Source organism: Perca flavescens, chromosome 11 (genome assembly GCF_004354835.1).
Source record: "Perca flavescens isolate YP-PL-M2 chromosome 11, PFLA_1.0, whole genome shotgun sequence".
NCBI lineage: Eukaryota > Metazoa > Chordata > Actinopteri > Perciformes > Percidae > Perca > Perca flavescens.
In genome coordinates, this window is record NC_041341.1 from 10,995,553 (window position 1) to 11,002,854 (window position 7,302).

A 7,302-nucleotide genomic window follows, 5' to 3' on the forward strand; every position below is an offset into this window, starting at 1 on the left:
TTCTTGAGAAAAAAGTTTAAAAAAAATACAGATATGTATAATATATGAGGATATGGCTTAATGATGGGCTCAATGAACCCGTGCATTGACTGTGTGTGTGTGTGTGTGTGTGTGTGTGTGTGTGTGTGTGTGTGTGTGTGCTTTTCTAATAATTTGCTTGAAAATATTTGTATCTTTAAAAGGTGGGCCCTGCAGAAAACGTTTGGGAACCACTGGTATACAGTATGTACTAAATACTAATCTTTATAGTTCATAGGTACCATGTACGTGCCCTCAAAATCCCTCTGTGAATTTAACTTTAACACAGAGGGAAGCCAAACACCATCCATCTCAACATTGCCCAAACAAAGATGAAACAGAGCTGGATTAAAATTGGCAAAGTATTCCTTTACTAATGTTATTTTTTTGTTTGTTTTCTGAGATCTTTCTGGAGCTGTCTTATCACATCCACAATTTATTATTTTTTTTTTCCCAGTTGTGGGTAGCTCCTTTATTTACATTACATCAACAGTAGGCATACATACTTTGTTTCTGTGTACTTTTATTTTGTTACTTTTCCAGTTTGAACACACTGCATACTGAAAACCCGCATAGAATTAGTATTTAGTATGGATTTAGGCTGTCTTGGATACTCTGCTCATTTTATGCCTTCTGCTTTTTCTCTTTTGCATTTTTTCCATCTATTAAAATGTTTCCGTTTTCTTTTTTTGTACCAAGTTTCTCACACAACACCCTATAGGATCTCTCCATGTTCACACGAAGCTCAGCGTCTTACTCTCTTCCTTTATTGTCTCTTTATCCCACGCATACACACACTTTTCAGAAACACCTGCGCTCCTCTCTGTATGTTGCCTCAAAGCTCAGCTCCCTCCCCCCGTAACCCAGCTACATCCATCTGCTCCACCTCTTTTCACAGTAGCCATTACCGCTGGCTTTTACTCTGTGTGTGTGTGTGTGTGTGTGTGTGTGTGTGTGTGTGTGTGTGTGTGTGTGTGTGTGTGTGTGTGTGTGTGTGTGCGCGCGCGCTCACTCATTAGTAAGCCTGTTTGTGTGACCTGAATCTGCAATGTGTCCAAACTCTGCGTATTAACTGACTGGTTTAGATAAAGAGAGGAAACTGAGCAGGATTCGACTACTAGAGATGATTCTTATGCAGGCGTTCAAGCTGAAGAGTAGGAATTGCACTAAACCAGGAAAAAAAAAAGTTGTGTGTCTGTTTGATTCTTTTCAAGCCTTATTGTCAGATGTGTGATGCCTTGGCCAATACTGTACTCCTTCACATCCTTTGTGTTTTGTAATACATCATTATGATACACATTTCGTCCTTTTGTTTTTGTTTGCACAAACACGGTCTGCCCTCTGAGAGCAGGCAGACGCAGAACTGTGATGGAGTAAAAAGTTGACAACTACAAGTGCAACGAAAACTGTTCAGAGCATCAAAATGACAGAAGAAGGCTTTGAAAAACATTTTGACTAAAGGTTCTCTTAAAATGTATCAATATGCTGACTTACAGCTTACTGTATCCCCACCTGTCCTCACGCCAAAGGCAGTAGGTCAACTGCTAATCTGTCAATGAAGTCACGCTGTGTACGCAGAAGGTAAAGTGTGATACAGTACTTCTACAACATCAATAGGCATCAAGGATTAAATGGAGTAATTGATAGTTAAGTTTGTTTTTGGCAGCGTTGCGCTTTTTATTTTGCCTCAAAATGCTGCTCATCTCGAGTGCACAAAGTGTGGACAGTAACACTACGACCTAGTTAAAGTTAAGATTTAAAAGATAAAACTGGAGATATTCTTTTCTTTTTCTTATTGACAATTAATTCCATGAAAAGACCGAAACCAACAATGAATTGATCCATCTAACGGTGTGTATCCAAAGTCAGATTTTCTTCCTCTGTGTCACAGAGCTCCAAAAACAAATAGAAACGCATGTTCCATCATTACCATGAGAACCTACTGTAGTGCTGCCCCAAATACTCACTAGAGCACCAAATGTGGATTGATCCTTGTCTGAAAATAGTCCCCAACAAATGCACTATTAAATCCTGTTTGAGCAGCGTTTGCTAAAAAACTACAGCCCCCATCTGTTTTTTGGAAATTACAAAAAAGAATGTATTTAATGAAACTATATGTTCGTGACCCGTTTTAAAATATTTTCATTTGATTAGACCTTAATGGTATAATCACATACTTTCAGAAATATCTCGGTCCAAACAAACGATGTAGAAGTTAAACATTTTCGAAAAATGTATGTCAAAATGTTAGTGTCGTCTTCCCGGATAAAAAATTGAAAATTTAAGCTTTTTTCTTTACCACCGGATTCACCACTAACACCAACTTATTAGTGTTACTCTTATTATAGGGGAATTCATGACCAATAAACCTCATTTATATGAAATTATACATATTTTTTGAGTGCTGAAAGCTGAAATTATGAATTATTTTGACTAATAGTTAAAATTACAGTAATATATGTTGAGAGAATCTCAGACTGGTATATGTCCAAGTTTAGTCAGGAAAATTTCATTTTTTTCCCAAATGCAATAACATTGAATAAATGAAAGTAGTTAAGTGATCATTAATTATACTCGAGTGTTTCTATGGAACCATTCATGTAATTTTTGTACAATTTGGTAAAAAGGAACCCCAAATTCTGATATAAGAACTTTGAAAATGGGTCAGCCAACGTTAAGGCCAAACGGCTTTGATCAAACTTCTAGCCAACGTTCAAGTCAATGTTTATATTTAATCAATCCAACCTTTTTTGAAATAATTGAACCACCGACATCCTCCGTTTTTTATTTAAAGTTAAAGGAGAACCTCTCCGAATTCTCCTCGATGGCATCGGTCAGTGTACACATACAGGATATTTCTGTTCTATTCCCTCCATCATCCATCCAGTATCATCTTCTCTTTCATCTCTGGTGGCACTCAACCTCCACAGTCCATTGATGCAGTACAGCCTCGGCTCTCGGTATTTATCCCCCAGTCTCTGACATCACACTGACATCATCACCACCTGTATCTGATGGGGGGGGGGGCAGGGAAGCCCAGGCGGAAAAAAACCTGGTCGGCCATCAAGTCGCTGGAAGCGGCGTTGATTTTGAAAATTGAGTGTTCTGTATTTGTATTTTTACTGAACAAAAAAAAAAAAAAAAAAAATCACATTAAAGTATCTGTAAATATGTTTAAAACTGAGACACAAATTCAATAAAGATGTTATGAAAAGTGATTTAAAACTAAGAGTATATGCTGTGTTTTGATTGTTTGAACTTGATCATATAATGCTTTGTGTAGCTGTTGATTTGACAGTACTGAGGTTTGTTGCTGTGTATCAACACTAAAAGATGAGCATGAATCCGGTTAATATGATGCTGTGAGGTGTGCTTTTTTTCGTACATAATCCTAAAGTTTGAACTATTTCAAGCCGAATGCACATCAACAAACAAATGACTCTCATATTGCAAATACTCGGATTGGAGATGAATGCGGAGTGAGCCATTTCTTTTTATTTGCTTTAAATGTCCCAATTATTTTAGTTTTACACTCTGACTAAAATGTGTTTATCTATTTTTGTATTGTTTTGCTAAAAATGTTTTTAGCCGTTGCGTGGACCCGAGGATGGATCCACCGCTTTGGTCCAGACTAAAATATCTCAATGACTACTGGATGGATTGCCCTGAACTTTGGTGTAAACATTCATGTGTAAGTACACTTTTCATAGCGCCATCATCATATCGTTATCATTTAGCGGACGTTCTTATCCAATGTGATCATTGTTTTGAATTTGTCCAGTACTTTGATTTATGAGTAAATATTTACAAAACTAATGACATTCTGTCTCATTCCCATATGGTGAATGGACAGATGCTGAACATATCTGCTCAGCAGCTCTGTGAGCTATAGCCTCACAGAGCTGCTCACATGGCTGTAGACTAAATCTTGTTTTAATTTTTGTGATCAGCAGACAGCTGCAGCTCATCGGAGTCAAATAAGGTCAACTTGCTGAGTGGAGTCTTTTCTCTTTTCAGTTCAGTTGCCTATTTGGCTGACTGGGCATATTTTAGTGATTCTTTAGTGACTAGAGCCAATGAGAACCAGAGTCCAGTCAGTCACTGAGCCCTTACTGAAATTGCTTGATTTAAACGATGGCTTCTAAAAATTTACCAAAACTGTAAATATAACCACAGAAACTTCTCTGAACACCTTGATGAAACGCTGATCAGTATATAAGAAAAATCTGAATTGTTGTAGATTGTTTTAAATGAAAGAGTTGTTCTCCGTCAGCACTGTTCAGATGTGTTTGAAAGAACAAATGTGTTGTGGTTCAGCCTGCTGTCACTGCCGGCGGAGAGCCACCCAACAATTTGGACAAAACACACAGCAGCTTCTTCCAAGTTGGCAGCTCACATCCTAATAAGCACCTTCCTCTGTGGCAGGTTTGGTTTATTCACATCACAGACTACCTTTTTGCTGAGACTGCATTTGTTCATCTTATTCACACACTTTAAAAGTACTCGCTGTAGTTCGACTGAGGTGCTGTGGAATTAACATTACATGGAAGGTTAATTTCATTGCACATTAATAATCACAATTATTATTTTTTACATTGAACCTGCTCAGTTGATACAAAGTATTGTTCAACTTTTAACATTGCCATAAATGACACATTTTCTGTGTTTTTATCTCCAGTCAAGCAGTTATGTGTGTGAGAAATGTCAGCTCTTTAACACACAGTGACTCACCACATTCAGAGAGATTTTTTCCACATTTACCCATTCTTTTAAGCCTTTTTAAACCTTTTTTTATGGTATTCAAGGCGAGCGGCGTGGGCTGACATATTTAAAGATGCCGTAAGTAGCATTGCGAAGATCCAGGACTTGGCCAAAAAATCGTCCCTCCCCCCCTTCCGCTAAAGCCCAAAACGGTCTCCTAAGCCCCTCCCCCCACAAAGGAAAATGAATGTGTGCGTATGAGCAGTGATTGACATGCAGTTAGCCCCCGGCCCTGATTGGTGCATCTGAACAGGGAGCGGTGGATTTTTGCAAATCGCACTACAGGCTGTAGGTTATGCCAGAGGAGCTGGATTTATTTTTAAATGACCTGCTTCATGTTCAGTTCTACTCGAACATAGGGTCAGTTTCAGCAAATATGACAGAAAGTTAGTTTTATAAGTCTTACCTACAGCACCTTTAATAAAAGCTATAATATCGGTATTTGTTTTAAACTTCCCACGTGTTGTGCCGTAAATGAACTGGCATAAGATCAATTATACTTCACAAAGTGTTGGAGCTTTCCTTCCCCTTGACATACAGTTTATGAACTCAAGTGTTGTTTTAATGTGAAAGGCCTGTAGTCCGTTTCACTGCACTGAGTCCAGACAGATGTAAATAAATAAATCCCTATTTGATGCCTGCAAATGCTCTTAATTTCCTAAGCAATGAAGGAAAGTATTTGACTGGGACAGGTTGTTTTGTCACGTATTGTTGTGAGCCTACATTGTGCGTGCGTGTGTGTGTGTGTGTGTGTGTGTGTGTGTGTGTGTGTGTGTGTCCGTCCGTCCGTCCGTCCTGCCAGAACATTTTATTGCTGTTCTACAGCATTCCAACTATTGTTGTTCCTTCCGTACGTTTTTTGGCTCTCTGTAACTTCTGCATACTTTCACCTATTTAAACCATTTCAAATGTTCACCTCTTTCAACTAATGATGGGACTTGTTCAACTTTTTTTCTACTATTTATACTTTTTAAAATTTTAAGCATTTTAACACTTTTTTTTAACATTGAAGTGAATGAGAGCAGGCTTCAACTCCTTAAAATCTTCTTCCGCTCCCAAAATGTTCAGCTCCTTCATACTTTCACCTACAGACGCCAAACAAACTTTAAAATGTTCACAAAATATTTAGCTATCCGGCTATTACCTTTCAGGTTGATATCTTTTACAGTTTTTGTGAAAAAGCTGTTTAAATTCAGTGATAATTTCAGGATTTTTTATGGATTAAACAGAGTGTGTATTGCGCTGCTTAGAGTGGATGACATCATAACTAGAGCACAGAGCCTTAAAAGAAATATCTTTGTCCTTTCTCCTTAAATTGCTCTCACGCCCACATTTTCTACTTGTCATACACAATTTATACATTAAAACGTAGGTATTTTTGTGTAGTTTCAGGAAATCTGCTTTTTTGATACATCTTATACCTTTGGCTCAGCAAGCTTCCAAATGACAAGAGTTTGAAATCTTTCTCCATTGGCTCCCATATTAAAAATTCTCAATTCCCAGCGAAACGCACAGCGAACCACTTTTTTAGATCGCTGATATGCCCACATTTTTAAGTTTATCAACATAATTTTTATACCGATACGTTCACAAAGGCCTTGTGGTGCTCAGGATAACATCATTTGAGTGATATCAGTTATAGTTTTTCCAGTCTGAGGCTTTGTTTGAGAGCTCACTCTCAGGGACTCTGAATAGCTGAAGCACAGCACAGCTGACAGATTCAGCAGGTGACAGGCTCATTAACTTGATTACAGACATCAAAGCATGTTTGTAAACATATCCACTGGCCATTCGTTACCATGACAACACTTTCACAGACACACCCAGATACTACAGGCAGTAATATGAACAGTAGTCTAGATCTGTTGCCTTCCACTTCTGTCTGTCTCCTAATCTGTCTGTCTCCCTCTCTCCCTCCTTTTCTCTCTCCGTCCCTCATCTGTTTTTTTGTTTTTGTCTCCCTCCTCCTTCCTCATTCTCTGTCTCTCGCTGTCTCCTTACCCTACTTCTGTCTTCCTCCCTCTGTCTCCCTTCCTCCCTCTATCTTCTTTCCTCCCTCTGTCTGTATCCCTCCCTCACTCCTTCTTTTTCTTTTCTGTCTCCCACACTCCCTCTCTATCTCCTTCCCTCCGTCTCTGTCTCTCTCCCTCCCTCCATCTCTCTCTTTCCCTCTCTCTCTCTCTCTTTTTCTTTACCTCTGCCTCTCTCTCTCTCTTTCTCTCTCCCTGTCTCTCTCTCTCTCTTTTTCTTTCTCTCTCTCCTTCTCTCTCATCCCTCCTTCTCCCTCCCTCTCTCCCTCCCTCCCCCCCTTTCTCTCTATCTCTCTATCTTTCTTTCCCTCTCTCTCTCTCCTTTCCCCTCTATCCCTCTCTTTCTCTCTTGTTTGTTCTATGCAATGGATATGGATGATAATAAGTCTTTTTAGTCAATTTATTGAAACTTCCACTTTTGACAGTTTTACAGTTTAGCTTACTGCTTTTCTACAAATGTATTTCAAGAAATTATTTTATTATTATATATTAT